This window comes from Saccostrea echinata, unplaced genomic scaffold (assembly GCF_033153115.1).
Source record: "Saccostrea echinata isolate AGI-Se365-2 ecotype Australia unplaced genomic scaffold, CSIRO_AGI_Sech_v1 ptg000064l, whole genome shotgun sequence".
Classification (NCBI taxonomy): domain Eukaryota; kingdom Metazoa; phylum Mollusca; class Bivalvia; order Ostreida; family Ostreidae; genus Saccostrea; species Saccostrea echinata.
Window position 1 is genome coordinate 5,959,726 of NW_026889813.1, and position 19,327 is coordinate 5,979,052.

The following is a 19,327-nucleotide window of genomic DNA, read 5'->3' on the forward strand; positions in this document are numbered from 1 at the left end:
GGGCAAAGCAACTTGGCAGACAGACTCCTAAAGTCATCGACAAGAACCCCACCCCTGTATGATGTGCGTGTTGTGATAATTTGTATCATGAAAAGAAACTTTAACAGATATTGACTGAATGAAAATCTTTTTATCAAGAAATATAAAGGATTTCTTTTAATATAATTAGATAAGTCCATTATCTTCAATATAGTTGCTTTTGCAATATATACATATACATGTACATGCAATATTGCATTACTTTTATAAAAAAGGCTTAACCTTTTAAAAAAGTCACCCTCCCAAGAACTTGACAACTCCACATTCATATATATCGACGACGTTTTATCAATTAACAATAGTTATTTCCATTCAAATGTCGACTCGATATTTCCTAGTGAACTTGGAATAAAAGACACCACAGAGTCTGTCTCATCTGTCTCATATCTGGATGTTTAACTGACTATAGACGATAAAGATCAACTAACAGCTTAATTAAATGACAAATGAAATGACTTCAGCTTTTCCATCGTCAGCTTTCCTTATTTATGTAGTAATATTCCCTTATCACCTGTCTTATTCGATACTCAAGGGCATGCTCTGAGAACGATCAATTTTTAAATCTGGTCAGCCTTCTGACAGATAAGTTGATGTTACAAGGATTTCAACAATCGCGTTTGAAGTCAGCATTTTGTAAATTCTATGGTCGTTATAATGACATATATCACTGGGTCGTATTTTGTCTGACAATTTTTTATTATAATTTTAAGGCTTTTTTTAAAATACCAAATATGTTCCGTTTACCTGATCAATACATAGGGCTCACGGTGGGTGTGACAGGTCAACAGGGGATGCTTACTCCTCCTAGGTACCTGATCCCACCTCTGGAATTTCCGGACATCCGTGTTTTATGCCCTGTTCACAGACTTGTATTGTTTGTAAATTTTTTTCTCGAGACTGATCATTGTTCGTTATCGTCACATTTTACATTGAGACTAATATTGTGAAGCTTTGCGCTCTAGTAGAACCCTTGCTAATTACAGCAGCAAAGTCCCTATGTTATAAACTATAGGATGTCCACACAAAAGGGAAAGTTAACTCTGGTATTGTCCTGTTTTAAGATTTGACATGGTTTATCGTTTGGTATATAGAACCTTGAATAATCACAGGCAGATAATTACTTATTACTTTTATTTGTTGGCTGTATTTGGCAATGGATTCTGAGAAGAATGCCATAATCCATCACAAAGTAGTCTCTAATCCGGGTTAGGATTTGAATGACTTTCAATGCTTTTACTTCAATGTCTGTTTTGAGTCAAGGGTTTGACAGAATACTTGACGAAATTACAATTTTTGTTTTAAATTTTGGGAGATTTTGTTAATATCATCAATTTGACAGCCAGATATTGAATGGTATAATTAACAGAGCTATTTCCCCATCTTGTTGAATGTCTAAATTATCTTTAATTAAAATTGAAGGAAAAAACACGTTTCCTTGAATATAAATTCTTTTCAACGTTGAGAATATAATTAAACTCAGTCATTCTGTCTGTACTTGCTCAAGGTCTTCAAATGTTTCTTCTCACTCGAAGTCCACCTTACACTAAACTTGTTTTTAAATCTCATTCTGCGGTAAAATTGTTATTTGTTTGCTTGTTTGTTTTTGTTTTTGTTTTTTTTTTTTTTTTTTTTTTTTTTTTTTTTTTGTTAAAATTGTTTTTAAGAAATTAGATTGATATCATTTCACTCAGAAAAGTGTTTGGTGTCTTCAATGAAACTATTAAATGGAACTTTTCCTTAATATGATTTTTGCCAGTTTAATACAGCTGTAACTATTCATGAAAAACGATGGGGTGACGTTTTAGTATTTATAGACATTTAGTGATATCACCAATTTGAAAGCGCGATATCACTTGTTCAGTTATAAATGGTGAAATCGTTACCCTTTCTATAATTTTTTTTTTCATCAGGCAGCATATCTTTACGAATATCTACAAGAAGCAATTGTAACAGACCAAATGCAGCATGGTGTAAAGAGTCAATAGCGTCATATCTAATTCATGCTTTCAGACTTTTGTATACGACTTTAGCTAAAACAATGCAAATGTTATCAAGACATGTATCTACGTGTTATACAGTCTTCCTTTATGCAGATAACGGCAAAATTTAATATCAATCAAAATGTCCCTTTTTTTATGCGCTTCCTCAGCATCGCTTCGTTACTGATATACCGGAAGTTAACCCATCAGCTTGAAACCATGATCTGTTTTCTGTCATTGGCTTAATATTTTTGATTCTGTCAGAACTAGGTTCCACTTTTAATAATGGGTTAAATTGGGTTTGTGTTTCTTAGATCATTGTGTTTAAACGGAAAGTATTTTTGTGAAACAATGAAAAGGTTCCTTATGATGAAATTGTTCAAAATATGGCAAAAGAATAATGCCGAGAGTTTTGACTCAAAATATAAAAAGTAACTGGAAAGCAGTAATTGTTCATGTTCAGTATCAATATATTCTATCACCCCCCACCCCCACCCCCTCTCCCATCACACTCACCCACCGTCTACTAGCCCGATAAATACGTGACTACAAACCAATTTAATTTTTAAAAAATAAAATGTTTCCCTTTAATATTTTTTATTTTAACTTTCCCTCTAGAGCAAAATAATTTACTCCACTTAGACATATGCTCAAGCCACAATGATGATTGCAATCCTAACATCGGGGGTTCCTTTTCTTTCCGTACAGCATTCCAGCAATGTCAATTTGTCTGTGAATATAATGAACATTTTTAACAGTTATGTCGAATTTAACCAAATAATAACAATATGCAATACTATGGTCCCCATTCATTTTTTGTTTCTTTAAAATATATTTTTTCTTGAATCTGATATTGTAATGCTTCCTGCACCAAAAGAAGCCTTTCTAATTATAGTAATACAGTTGCAATTGATATAAATTAGGATTTGCATAAACAGGAAAATTCTGATAGTGTTATCGAAGGTTTTAAAGTAAATCCAGTTGGTATCGAAAATTGCTTCGTTTGGTTTTTTTGTTTGTTTGTTTCTCTCTTTCTCTCCCTCTCGAGAATTTTTCACTCACAAGGAGACACCACCACTTGACGGTGGAGGGCTGCAAATTTAGACCCAAAACTCGACACTAAGAGCCATTGAGCAGTGAGGGATCCTTTTCGTGCCAGCACCTACTGCAACACGGGGCCTCGGTTTATACGATCTCATCCGAAGGACCAATCTCCAGTGCAGTGGGATTCGAACCCGCGACGTAAGAATCAACTCATTACTCTACGACTCTAGAGCAAGCTCTAACCACTGCGCCACGCGGGCGACCTTGTCCTTTGGTAAATAAAAACTTGAAGAACTCCAGACCGATATTTCAATTTATATGGCAATGGATTCTGAAATCTTAAATCTGAGTAAGGATTTGATTGAATTGCAATGCTTGTTTTAGTCCAAGGTTTGACAGAATACTTAAATGACGAATCTACAACCTCTGTTATATATATTTGGACCTTTTGTCCGTAAAATCAAATCTGACAGTCAGATAAAGAGTGCATTAATTAGCAGAGCTATTTTCCCTCAGCTTATTGAATGACTAACCTTCAAAAAATCAAAATTGGAGAAAGGAAAATCACATTTCCTTGAATATTACGTCTTTTCAACATTGCGGTCACGATTCAACTCAGTTACTAGTAATTTGCTTCTTCTTAAATTGCTGAAGGTTCATCTCCGCTAAAGTTCACCTGACACGAAATATGTTATTCAATGTCATTCTTATGGATACGTTTGATTCTTATGAAATCTATTTTGGGAAACTAGGTTGCAATCACAACTCCAAACCATGTTCACATAATCCTCAGTTCTTGGTGCTCTACAATTAAATGAAACCTATTCCATCATGTTGTTTTTGGTCAACATTGGTCAGTTTAATATTTTGTGAATATAAACATGACAATAAACTTGAGGTTTCGCTTTGGTATTTATCGACATCTATTGGTATCACCTACTCAAAATGGTAATATCACATCAATTTGAAAAGGTGACATCATTAATTGGAGTCACTAGTCCTTTTTTTTTTTGAAAAGCTGATACCACCTTTTTATCTTATATAAAATTTTATTTTTATATTATTTTATCTCTTATTTTAATCTAATCAGAATTATGAAAATGTTTTAACTCACGTAGACGATCTTTATTTGGCGATTTCAAATCAAATCCTCTCCATCTTTTTTGTTCACTTTTGCATTTTAATCTACACGTGTACATATTTAATGACTATTTTGAATAAAAATATGACAAACAACACAATTGATTATGGGAATGCGACTTTTTTTTTAGCACAAATCATGGCCTTTTCAGAGTGGGTCACAAAAAGGGTATAAGTTTGAGGGCTACAGGTTAACACTGCAAGAACAAGTTAATTATAACAGTGAAAAACAATTCAGAAATATAAATATAGTTTAGGACTGTAAACACTTTTATGCATATTATGACTACGGGGAACAGCTAATCTGCAAAATTTAATACTTTAAACTTCATTTTCTTCAATTTGTAACAACATTTTGAAAATAGAGACTTTAAAAATTGCATCTTTTTCACGATCTTGTTTATGATTTATACCAAAAAGAATTTTCATATCATTTAAACCTCCATTTTTATCGAAACAGAAAGACAATAAATACCCAGGAAGAGTCCAGGGTAGGGTTAAATTGGTTGTATATTTGAAAATACATGACGCCTTTTAAATTCTCCTTCTAAACTCCTGGACAGCTGCGCGACAAACTACTGGACAAACCATGTTTGCATTTCCAAAGTTATTTTGTTAATTCTTTCATTCATAATTTTATATAATCTGGATCTTAAATTAGCAGGAAACTTTACAAAACTAGTTGAATTTTATTGATCCGTCTCGATGAATTATCATTTTTTCATTCTAGTTTCGTTATTGAATCCAATTATGTAAATGTTTATTTTTTTCTTATTTCTCTTTTCCCCTGGAAATACAGACATACAACTGAAAAAAAATATTAAAATGAAATTTATTTTTATGCATTTATTATTATTACTGAAGGATGACATTAATATATGACCAGCTTTTAAATAAAAATATTTGCTTTACCACAGTCCATCATAACATTTTGGAAAATAAAATACATGCATAAACGTATCCACGTACACGCACACAACCATCGTCTAATTTCAAATGAGAATATCTTGTTTTTAACTGTTTAAATGATATTTGGAAAAGGTTGGAAACACAATTCTGAGTAAGTACTATCACTGAAAAATAATCTGATCCAAAAAAAAAGATTACAGTAACAATAATTAGTCATCCATATGGAAGTTTGTTACTTTTGATAGCTTGCAATCTTAAACACATCCTAGAAGTAACCATACTAATTTCATCTATAAATTAAAATATTCACAAATGTAAATTAAAAAATTCAAGAAAAAAAAATTAAACTGATATTAGATAAATATTAATTAACTCACTCGTTTGTTTTCATGCAAATCCAAAAATAGGAAATTTTAGTACACGATAGAAGCAATACATCAGCGTGTCTCGTTAACATGGTTGAGGCTAGATTCCTTAAAAAATCCAGTCAATTTCAAAACACGTAACATTTATTTGAAGATACTCTTCTTATCCCAGTAAGATTTGAAATAGTCTTCATTTTCATGGTTTCAACTTTTTCCCCTTGAAATGAATATTGTGTCAGTATTTCTCATGTCTAGAAAAATCTGATTTCATTCATTAATTTTTTTTTTTATAGTACTTTGCTTCGAAATGCGAACTTCTTGAGCATAATAACTGAAATATGTGGCTGCTGGATCATATAAAAATGAATAAAATTCTTTTGTACTCGTGCATATGTACACAACATTTGGCGATTCATATTATATTTATTGTTTGTTCTTTTATCCGTTTATTTATTTTGATTAGAATAAAGTGCTTTAGTAATATGAAAAAAAAATATTATCAAATAATTCCCCTTTTTTAGTATAAAGAAAACTTGAAATTTCTTACTTTTTGTTTCATAACTTAGAATTCAACATTTCAATGTGTATTGACAGTCTCGTATCTTAAAAGAAAAGAAATAAGACTAGTATTCTGCTTGTTGTTATTTGTAAAACGAATTGTTATAATCAAAATTTGCAATATGTAATGTACATTTCATCAGTAATTATATATATATATATATATATATATATATATATATATATATATATATATATATATATATATATATATATATATATATATATATATATATATATATATATATATATATACAAATTCATTGCCTATTATTTTCTGTAAAACATATTTTATTGTTCAAAATAGATTTGTAATATTAAGATTACCAATATATGTTCTTTGAACAATAGTAGAATCCTTTATGTTCTATTTCATTTTTTTTTCTCTTTCAGGTATGCCACTGTAAGTTCACAATGACATAAATGGACATTAATAGATATAAATTCAAACACCATTATTTATAATAAACAAGAAAGCCTAATTTGTGATAATCAAGCGGGAAAATGCTGCATTTTGTTTCGAGCAACATTTGAAAAAGCTGCTTACCAGTCAATAAGATATAAAATTAGTTTCCAATTTCCGACAGAAAGATAGAAAACACTTTATTTTGTACAATACAGTAAGTAATATCCAACAACAGAGTACAGATTTACAAACAAAAAGTCCATCAGTTTGTGTCTATTCTAATGCATTAAAGTTCAGTCATTCATGAAGTCTGTGCAGCGTCACGCTGCAACAATTTCAATTACTGCAGGTTTTTCTGCACATTGGCCACTCCCAAAAGGCCAAATAGAGCAGTATTCGCGGAGAAAGAGATCATTAGTGATTGAAAAGGTGTAATTTGTAATTTCAACCCACATTCATCACTAATTATTAAAAAAAAATGCATAATTATGCGTTTCGAATGAGAAATTGAATCCTGTATTTGTGTGTGTGTGTGAGTGTGTGTAGTGTTTAATTGCATGATTTTCTCTGGAGAAGGTATACAGTCTTTTTGAACGTATTTGCATCCCAAACAGAATTCAAATATTTATGCCCATTTTTTTAACATTTAATTTGCTTGAGAATAACTTTTTTCGGATAGCAATTCTAGTCCATTTTATTTGCCACTAAATATTGATGAAGGTTAAAAAGAACAGATGAAAGTCTTCATTGATTCCTAGACGGTGTTTGTTTGTTTTTTTTTATGAATTTTAAAACTTCAAATGAATATCAATCTTTTGAATCGAAAGGCTTCTCTCCGTGAGTTAGAAATCCCTTTAAAGCGTTCTAAAATGTCTTAAAATCTTAAAAAATTTTGCCTTTGACTGCAATAGAAAATCATTCTCATGCGTTGCATACCAGGATCTCAAATAACGCGAATTGTCACGGATTACGAGATTTTACAGAAGGCTTAACACTGGCTGTTTTTTAAAAAAGAAATCCTTAAAATGAAAAAAACCAGATTAGTTTTTGATCTTGCTGTTTTCAAGTTAATGTTCAATTTAAAGATTGGTTGCTGAGACTTTTTTCTTCTTATAAATTATTTTAATGAGTTGAATATAAAACAAGGATTAAGCTTTTCTGATTATGTTCATGGACATGTGCATTTTTGGTTGATTAGTTAGAAGAGATTTACAACTCAATCTATCATTTCTTGTCTCAACAGGGTCTAGCATATGTGTATAAATGCACCGATCAAATATTGATCATTTATTGGATTTTTTTTTCTATAAAATGAAGTCTTCTTATCTTTAAGTTGCTCCCTTTAAATCCTTTTAAAATATCCTTATCTATATATAGAATATATACCGAATGTCTAGCTTCTTAATCTTTAAATTAAAAAAAAACAACAACAAATGAAATTGTGTAAAGGATATAGTATTGTAAGCATAGGTACTTGTGGACAGGACCCCCCCCCCCCCCCGAATATACACCCCGGGTTCAAGGATATTTTTATTTGTCTTTTTTCATAAATCAATCTTTTATTAAAAAATCACACCCACGTATTTTATAATACCGCGGGTATGTTTTTTTTAATAAAACGTTAAATCTACTGTTTTGATTTTTCATATGGAATACATTGTAAATGTGTACTATAAGATTAATTTATAAAAGAAGACAAATAAAATTATCCTTGGACCCGGGGTGTATATTTGGGGGGGGGGGGGGGGGCGGGGGCGGGGTTCCTGTCCACAAGCACATGTGATGTAAGTTCTTAATTTTCCCTCCATTTGGAGGAGAGGTCATAATTCAAATAACTTGTTATAAGGACAAAGGTACTTAAAACCTTTAGACACTGCTTCAAGGAAATAATCAACAGCCAGAGAAAGGTTATAGACGAATTTTAACCTAAAAAGTTTTCGAATAACCAACATTTTCAACAAATCTTTATAAAAAGAAATACTTTTTACTCCATAGGAATACCAAGAACAAGTTTGCTTTTGGGATATTAATATTTAAGATGTATTTGTTTTTTTTTTATCAGGAAGATGGGAAAAACTTATGCTCTAAGTTTAATAATCCAAAAATTCTTCATTTTGATTGAAAACTAGCAGCTAAAAAGCTAGAAAAGAACCGTAGACTTTTATTTTACCAACTCTTGAAATAAATACTCAGCATAAACTGGGGGGACATTCTGGGCCACAAAAATTCTTCAATAATGAAAAAATTACTTTTTGGATTGAATTTAATTTATAGTTATAAGCATTCAGATATTCAGTGAAGAGAAACTGTAAGGGTATTACCTTAAATATGGATAAATTGGATGATGATATAGATTGTATATAAAGAGAAGTCCTCTTCATGAATACTGACAAACGCTGTTACTATTCACTTTCTTTGTGAGCTCAAATCACACGTATTATAAAGCTTTTCATTCTCAGTAAAGTACGCTCCCAATCTGAGATTATAATTCAGAGTAAAAATATATGTTGTTCTTCGTTGTGGATCGTTTTGATGAATGTTTTGTTTTTACATGAATGGACAATATATGATGAGAAATGTAAGCATTTGAAAATCATTGAATGAAAAAGGAAAAAAAATATCGAATTGCAATCAATTTCATACATGTATATAAACTGTAAACAATACGAAACATGAACAGGGCAAAAACACGGACCTATGGAAACACAATTGCTGAGATCAGGTGCCTAGGAGGAGTAAGCATCCTCTGTATTCTACCTTTTGTGTGTCTCTATGTATAATAATTAGTTATTCGGTTCTGGAATACCTTCTCTAAATGGTTTAATTTGAATTTATCTCAGTTTATCGGTATGGTTTTAGGTTTAACACCCCATTCATACACCTGGGAGAACAGACATAAATGAAATATGGAGGTACCGAACAGAAATCATCATCAGAAGTCGATTGAAACAGTACAAATTGTGAGCAGAGCAATTGCGGACCTCTAAAATATCAGAGGAGAGATCAGGTGCCATGGAGAAGTAAACTTCCCCTGTCGAACGATCATACCTACTGTGTGCTCTTTATCATGTTCGGGTAAACGGTAAAATCCGTAGTAAGTTCAGAATGAAAAAAAAATGGCTTGACAATGTGCATGAAATAAGTCAGTCAACATTCGACCAAATGACGATTACTCCGTCTACCTGATCAATACATAGGGCACACGGTGGGTGTGACCGGTCGACAGGGGATGCCTACTCTTCCTAGGCACCTGGTACCTCCTCTGGAATTTCCAGCGGTCCGTGTTTTATGCCCGTTCACAGATTTATATTGTTTGTAAGTTATTTGAGATCGATTGCTGTTCGTTATATTCACCTATTTCATTTGCAAACCAGGTTATTGTATCGACTATAGAATGTGCAAAATGTTGACTTCAAAAGAGATTGTAGATACCCTTGTATGACAATTGTTTGTCAGTAACCTGTCTCGTCTAAGAAATTGTTCCTACTAAGAACATGCCCTTGCGGATTGAATCAACTTGGAGATATAAACCCCAACAAGCAGGTTATATTAGTATACATGTATTGCTCAGAATCAACGCTTATCAGAATGTTTATTTGTTAGTTTGCCATCAATGTTTTTCTCTAGTAAATATCGAAATATGAAGCAGTTTTGCCAGACTCCGTGTTGTTTTTTATTTTGAGTTGGATGGGATATATCGAATCAACGTATGAATGAAAATTAATCAATGTTAATTGATAAAAACGTCATCGATATTTCTTAATGTTGATATTTCTTTTTATGTAGAAGTTTTTTTAAAAAATAAATTTTGCTTCATTAAATACAGGGACAGGTCTGCTTATAAATGGGTACACTCAGTAGCGATGGGAATTCAAACAGATTATTGGAAAACCTGGCCCCAAGACCATAAACTGAGAACAGACTTAAGTCAAAATTTCAATCCAATATAACTTTAAAAATAATATTTGACAATGAAACAAAATTTTCATCATATGTTTGCATTTAAATATTATACAAAATTGCAAATTTTTAACCAAATACGTTAAATAGAACTTGAGATATTTAAAATCAAAGTTTTGACTTAAGTCTGTTCTCAGTTTATCGTCTTGGGGCCTGGTCTCCAAATACTACATAGATATTGTCAATCAGAAACTCAAGCATCTTTTTACTTTAGAGTACTTATGTTTACAATCAGAATAATTTTTAACAAAGTAAGTCTTCAGGTGACCACTGACAAGATAGGAAAATTTGCGAGTTCAATTCTTATTAAAAAGGCAGTAGTCCATGACGTTAAAAAGCCTGATCTTTAATTTATCGTGGAGATTAGTTGTACAAAGTATTGAAAAGTCATACGTTTTGATGCTGTTGATTTTGGTAAAATTTTGTGATTTCAAATTTTCTAAAAGTTCTTTGGAGTTTTTAAGGAACCACATTTGATTAACACTACTTCAAGTTTCACAGTACTGCTGAAGATTCTCCTTCACAGCTACTGTTATTCGTGAGCAGTAAAGAGGCTTGGTAGAACATTTGTTCGATCCCGCTATGTATCTCTGTTTGTAACGAGTTTTATGAGGGTTTGGAATCCAACATATAATGGAATTGTATTAATGAGTCTTGCAAACAACGACTATATTGTTACCGGCTTTGTCAGCTGGGACCAGTAGATATGGATCATATACAGATAATTCTTTAGCCAGTTTTGAATTACTGAATGCAGAAGGACACATAGTTTTCATATTGCCCCTCAATCGTATTACACGAGATTTTAACATCCACCTTATACTTTTATCCATGCTGACAAAATGTCAAGGTCTTCTTCATATTTAACCCATCATCTGGCAAAATCTTTCACAATTCATTATATCTAAAAAAAATTCTGTCCCGACTTGAAAGATAGGGGTTCCCTAAATTTTGGCCCTTCAAATAATTGATTTTAGGTCCTCATTGTTAACTATATTCACATCACCAGTAATGAGTTGCCCAGCAGGGCTATAGTTTTAAGGAGAAGAATATGACCACTAGAAGGATTTTGATTAAGATGGTCGATACCTAGTGCGCTGAAGAGTTTGTTTGCAATTAAAAAATTTGGAAGGAATTGTCGAAAATATCTGTAAGAAATAAGATGTGGACGTCAACTTGAAATATGGTGGAATAGAAGACTGGACGTTTTTGTGATTAAGAATATTACTAATGTTTATGGCGTCATTTCCTTTGTTTGCAAATTAAAGTTTAAGGAACAAATGGGGTACTTGAGAAGTATTGTCTTAAATAAAACATGGAGGTTTAAAAAACCTTTGATTAGCAGTATCCATATTCACAGATCCAAGCCTGTATTCTGGCGAAAAATCCAAGTATGGACTTTCCTTGGCCTTTTCAAAAAGACCATTAAAACTTTCAATGGAACAGAATAAAGTTTGATACGAATGTAATGTTGACCTAACTTTGTATTAAGTAGGGTAGTTGTGAATCAAAAAAGACATGGTGCATATTAGGTTTATGGTACATGTAAGACCGATGTCCATGACTACGCGTACGTCTCTGTGTATTGTGTCAAAAAGTTCCATCACATACACGTTGCTACACTGTGGACCTGAAAGTGTCTAGTTTCCTAATTCAGTATTCTTTTCGTTGCCTACAGAGTACTTAATGATGGGCAATTAGTATGATAGTAAATTTTTCTAGAACTTTCATTGACCAAAAAAAATGATCATGTAAATTAAAATTCTTGTAGAGAAGCTGCTGGCCCACGTTGTTAATTTGAAAACTATATCCAGATATTCTTTTATTACGTGAATCCTTGGTTTCACCTACATAAACAAGACCACAAAGGGTACATGCTATTCCGTAGACAACATTAAAAGATTTGTAGTCGAGATTTCCCCACATTTTGGTATTGATAATCTGTCCAGTGAGATTACTAGTAAAAGAACATCTAATAATCAAAATATTTTGGCAAAACAGACGTCTCCTCCTCCCCCCCCCCCCCCAAAAAAAAAAAATATTCAAATATATTTCTAATGAAAACTTAATCGGCTTTGTAAAGGAATTGTTGGTTTTATACCTGGCCATATGACATGCACATATGACATGTTTAATATCCCGAAAATGATCCGAGGGATACTTACCAAACTCTGAGTCTGCATCCCTTATACACAAAAAAGAAAGACGCTTTTTATACTTTTTTCATACGCGTCGTCAGCCAGTCTAATGTCGTTATTCTTTGTACTACTCATGAATGAATAAGTACCAAACAAAACGTATCCTCGGAGACAGCAGAGATACATGTTCGGTGGGTACCGGTAAAATGAAATAAGAGGATAACGAACAGTAATCATTCTCAAAAGTCCATTGAAACAATACAAATTAGGAGAAGAGCAAACACGGGTCTCTAAAAATATTAGAGGTGTGATCAAGTGTCATGAAGGAGTAAGCATCCCCTGTCGACCGGTCACACTCACCATGTGCTCTTTATCCTGATCCGGTAAACTGAAAAATTCTTTGTCAGTTCAGTATGAAAATAACCCAACAATTTGTATGAAAGAGGTAATTCAACATTCGATCTTACGACAAAATGGTTTTTGCAAACAAGGTCGTGGTACCGACCATAGAATTCGTGAAATGTTGACTTCAAGCAAATATCAGAAATTGTTGAAAGTTTTCAAGAACGTAAAAGAAGATTGAACTAATCTTAAAATCTCTCAACCTTTTTTCTTTAACATTCCAGTTTACATATTCTATATCTTGCTCCCTTGCTAAATTTTTCTGAAAAAGAGAGCATAAACACTGTATACCACATGTGAAACGGAAATAAAATAAGCATTCTTAAGAGTCAACAAAATCTTCACTATTAAACAATAAGTATTCATTGCATAATGAAAAGAGTCAACAATTGGACTGGTTGTGGGTCATACTTAATGTATATAGTTACGTAAAGTATAAGTTGAACTTTTTGCTCAGGCATTGTAAGATTCATAGAAAAATGTTTTTAATTTGATATAATCTTGAAATCTACTTGAAGGCAAAATCTACATGAAAGAATAATATAAAAAGATATAAGTTTCAGATTTGGATATCAAATTTTTGTCTGAAAGGATGGATAAATGTAGGACCACATATGCTTTATATTTAAGTTCCAAATCATTTTCAAATCATTAACTTTTCCAAAGCTTACAATTTTCGAAGATTAATACAACGACAGAAACACTAATTATTTCAAACCTGAAGTACATGTATAATAGTCTATCAATAAAATATCAATGGGACATTTTTGCAATAAATCAATTCGGCTGTATGTAAAGTCATATGGATATGCCTGGGCACGTTCAAGTGATTTGAAAATGAATTTGAATTCCATTATATCGATAGTTTACTTTTTATTTTCAAAATTTGTTTTTAATTTCGTCTTGATTTTTGAAAAAAAGGAAAAAAAACAAATGCTGGAAAAAAATCAATGTTTTCTAGTATATCATTAACATATCAATGAGACACTTTTGAGATAAATCAATTCAACTGTATGTAAGGTCATTTGGTTATGTCTGGACACGTTCAAGTGATTTGAAAATCAATTTGAATTCCATTATATTTTTGGATTTTTTTTTTATTCATTTTCTATACTTTAGTTTTACTTCGTCTTGATTTTTGAAAAAGGAAAAAAAGCAAACACTGAAAAAAGACATTATTTATTCAAAGTCAGAACTCTACACGTTAAACAACGATCATTTCTACTAGGACATTTGTATTGACTGCAATTGTTTATAGATATAAGGCAAAATCATTCGTTTAAAGATGTGGAAGATAAAGCTACTTTAAGAGTTTGATTTCATAATACCACGTGAAATTTTTGGATCCGAGTCGCCCATGGCATATTAAGGTTCTACTTTCTAAGAATAATGCCATTTGCCATAATAAGGAAAAATCTGACGAAAATATGGAAAAGAAAATCATGACATCTTTCTAAATTCATTGAAATTGTTTGCAATCCAAACTGTAACATGAAATGACATCATTTTGGTAAGATTCATGGCTTGCCATGGTGAAAATATAATACTTAGCCTGGTATATAATCATTGGGTACCAAAATTTGTGAGAAACGACCTTACTTGTTTTTATCAATCAAATATTTAATCAAAGCAATTTAAATCCCGTCATTATATAACTGACATTTACAATAAGAATAAAACATATAGGGAATAAAGCATGTCAAATAAGCAAGAATAAGTAGTAGTTGAACAATACGTTGTATGCATCATGTACGTCATTAGAAAAACAAGGCATCAACCTAATTTAAATAAATGTTTACTTTTTCTGTATTTGTACTTAATCTGCATAAACAATACTATTTTTTCCATAAAATATTCAAAACAAATAATTTACATGTATTTAATATTTATGTTTTACTGAAGAATCGGTTATTCACATGAAAAAAAGTACCTTTTGCCATCATTCAAACATATACCAAACTAAATTATTGATTTTAAAATTACAATATTATTATTGAATGTAGTGTTTGCAAAGTAACTTTTTTATTGTGTATTATGTAAATGATGTTTGATAGTACAATGTTGTCATTTACTATTTAACAGCTGTAAAGATGAGGTGTCTTAATTGATACGATTTGTGTCCAATTTCAATTGAGCATTTTTTTTTTCATTCAAATAAAAGAATGAATTCCTCACCGCATATCTATTATTCCAAATAATAATATTAGTATCCAATTAAAATTTAATGGGCCATGGTTAAACAGGATGTCTTGGCAATAAAAGGACTCAGATTATTTGCTTTAGAGTAAGTGAAACTGTGTAGATATTTCAGGTACGATTTCTACTTGGATAGAAAAACTAAAGATGAAGAATATTTTAATTACTTAATATTTCAATTGAACTGATTTGTAGAAAAAATATATTACAAATACCTGAAATTGACAAAGATTTTTTTCCCAACATGTTTTGAAAAAGATATTTTGAAACTGAAAATTTAAATGCAAAGTATTTTCGGTTATGATAGATAATGAGAATTATTATTAGAATTGAACATTTGCACACATAGTATCAAATGAAGACTGAACAACAATATTTTAAAAATGGTTAAGAAGTTTTTGGTTAATTTGAAAAAAAAATCGAATCATACCTACCAATGGCTATGAATTGTTAAATTAAGAGTTATTCCTCGGGAATTTCCATGCCCATCTGCAACCACATAATATTCTGTGTTACGTAACATCTCACGGTTGAATTAACTAAATTGCAATAATTAGGAAATACCATGGGACAAACTGTACACAACACGTTCTGGTGCGTAAAAAATGGATTTAGAAAATAAAAATTTAGTGTCTACGAGTAGTTTGTAAATCATCTCTTGTTTGGAACTGTATATTTGCCATCATTGTTTTTTCTCATTTGGAATTACACGATGAGATGCTTATGGATTTCAATTAGGTGATTTTTTTGGTTTTGTTTCTATATAAAAATTACTATATTCTATATTAATATTGTTATTATAAGTAATATTGTTATAAAAGAATATATAGACTTTCTCCTCAAAATATTTTCAAACTTGTTATAAATATGAAATGATAGACATTAATCTTTATCAGATTTTCAATCTTTTTTTGACATATTCAAATAAGTATGTAGCAATTAAATAAATATTCCTTTATTGTAAGCAAATACAATCAGAAGCACTCAAAGTTGAAATACTATTAATGATTTTTTTTTATATTTGAATCAAAACAGATCTTGAAATATTTTTTTTTTCTTAACCATCGTCAATAAAAGCAATTCTTTGTTCATTATTTCAAACAGTTTTAGTTCATTTACGTAATTTCAAGTTTCATTTTATACCATATACTGTAGATTCCTTATTTCTACACAAGTACTGAATATCGCAAAATGACTTGCAGATGTCAAAAGGAGAGAACATGAATTCTCGAGTGTACTGTTGGCCAAGAGATTTAACATGCATTTAACTTATAAAAATATATTTTTAAGCGAGTAAATTTATTCTGTGCATGATGCTTCTCGCGAAATCACGCGATGATAAACTTTTTGCGTCATATTTAGGAATCTAAAGCATCTACCTTTTAGTGAATACTCAACTTATGGCATATATATTTGCAATACATGTAATTTTATTCCTTCTTGAAAATTAGAACCCAAGCAAAATGAGATTTCTTTAATGATAGACTTTTTTGAACGAATGCCATGTTAGAAAATCAATTAATTTTAGATAATTATTTGTTTTAGTATTTTATTATATTCAAAGCTAAATCTCTTTATTAATTTTAAATAAAACATAGATACTAATAATAATTTCAAATTTTATTGCTTCAAAAAGAAAATATTTGGATACATGAATATCAAAATAAGATGTTTCTTTATAAAAACTGCTAAATACCTCAATAATCATATATTTTGAAGATGAGGGGAAAATATTTTCGTTTTCTTTATTTTTATTGAAACGTTTTATTTAAGTGAGAAAATAATAATTATTATTATCAATAATGAATTTCAAATTCGAATTTCAGTTTTGTATGCTTAAAATAATATCATTACATAACATAGTAATATTCAATACACAAATACGTCAGAAAGATATTTTGATTTATTATCTTTGTATCCGATATAGTTATTCAAAATAACAGATGGAATGCTTATTTCCTAAATATTGTGTCAGACTTATTACGCAATTCTTTTTTTCATTGTTCCTTTTATCAAGATTAAACAATACGTAAAATTTGTTCAACGTTTTTTTTTTGAAAATCTTACATAATATGCTATTTGGTTTTTAGTTTTACTAGCTTATTTCCACATATGTAACACAAAATTCATATACTTCTGAGTTCAGCGCTATTTGTAATACCGCTTATAGTTTTTAACATGTGTACAACTCAGGAATATTGAATGACCAATTGCATTAGATATCTAACTAGAAGCCTACATCTTATATATGTCATAGTAATACCTTAGATTTGTTTTGTACCTTTCTATTTTGACTCAATATCACTATTCTGACTTCAAATGACAACACCCACTGAGTTTGATTTAAAATCTTAGCAGTTAAGTTTCATTTATGATATAAAAAGAAAGGAACAAAAATATCGTATAAAAAACAGATGTCAACAATTATTTCCCCTCTTTTATGCCAATACCAAATATTAGCAAATGATAATTTCTAAGTGGAGGCATATTATTGTTTTTTGTACTAATATTTACGCTAAATCTGCATCACAAAATATCCGCAGAAAAAGGTGTATGAATAATCTCGACCAAAATATGCATATATAACCGCTTTTGACTGAGGGTAAGTTGTTAATGTTATGGATACCATACATATACAGATCAGAAAACGTTCTGGAAACAAATATATTGCTACTAAACAAAGGCGTAAACAAAAAATATGGTGAATTTTGCAATTTTTGTATAGTTTTTATATTCGTGATTGATAAATTACTTTGTAGTACTTCGTTGCTTCAATTTTCGGAAAAAAAATGCCTAAATGCATGTTTTGAATTAAGTATTCACAGATTATTTTTGGGAATTGAGCACCGTTCAAACTAAGTTCTTGGCATGTTTTGAGTAAGGTCCTTTTTTGTTTGACCCCAAATGCGTTTATCTAGGACTGTTCCAGGACAATGAAATTGTAGAAACTAAATTTTGTTTCAGAAACTCTCTTGGGCTTTTAGTTAGTCTTGGAAATACTAAAGAAGCACACATATGCTAAGATCCTTTAGTATTTTCTTATGAGCACAAGAGAGTTTCCCAAACGTAATGCATTTCCTACACTAACGTGACCGGGAAACACTCCTGGCTGAAACTCAATTCGAAACATTTAAGGTAAAATTTACAGTGGAAAAAGATTTTGTTTAATACATACATGTACCATCGGCCAAAAAGGCATGTGAAGGAAATTTCAGCTGCAATGGAACTCAATACTTAATACGGTTTAGGAAAATATAATTCACAGTAAACTTTATGTGATTAAGGCTGTTTATCTGCAAAAGGGGAACAGCTAAAAACTAGAAAAGAAAACATCAATCATGAATTTGAAAAATGGCAAAATTCACCAAATCTTTTGTTTGCGCCTTTGTTTAGTAACAATAGATATGTATTTCCAAAACATGCATTTAATTAATTCACAAAAGCATATAAGGTTCAAAAATTTTGAGCTGTATAGTAAAAATGATGATGACATCTCTACATGTGTAAAAAAAAAATTCTCGAATGGGACGTAGTATCATACAATCAATCAATTTAAAAAGTGAGGATAACGAAAAGTGATCAATCTCTTACATACAGTAGACAAAACGAATCGTGAACAGGACAAAAACGAGGACCCCTGGAATCACTTGGGGTGGAATTAGATAACTAGAGGGAGCAAGCATCCCCTGTCGACCGGTCACATCCTATGTACTGATCAGGTAGACGGAGTATTAGTATAAAAGCAGTAACCTAACATATTGTATGAAACATGTCAGACAAAATACGATCCAGTGATAGGATGTATTACGAATAAGGTCTTTATATCCACCGTAAAATTTGCAAAAAGCTTACTTTAAATTGGCCTGTTGAAATCCTTCTAACATCATCTTATTTGTCAGTAGCTTGCCTCCGTTTAAAAATTGCTCTTCCGTATTGAATCAGTTTGGAGACGCACCATATGCAGGCAATGTTGGAATATTAATTACTACATAAATAAGGGAAGTTGACGAAGGATAAGCTTAAGTCTTTTAATTACATATAGAAATGTTTTCAGTACTACATGCTATGAATATTTCTTAGAATTTAACCTTAGTAATTATTTGGACCTTATATGCTTTTCATCTTTATCTGTTGGTTTATAGATTACTTGTAATGGTCACTCGCGTGGCGCAGTGGTTAGAGCGTTCGCTC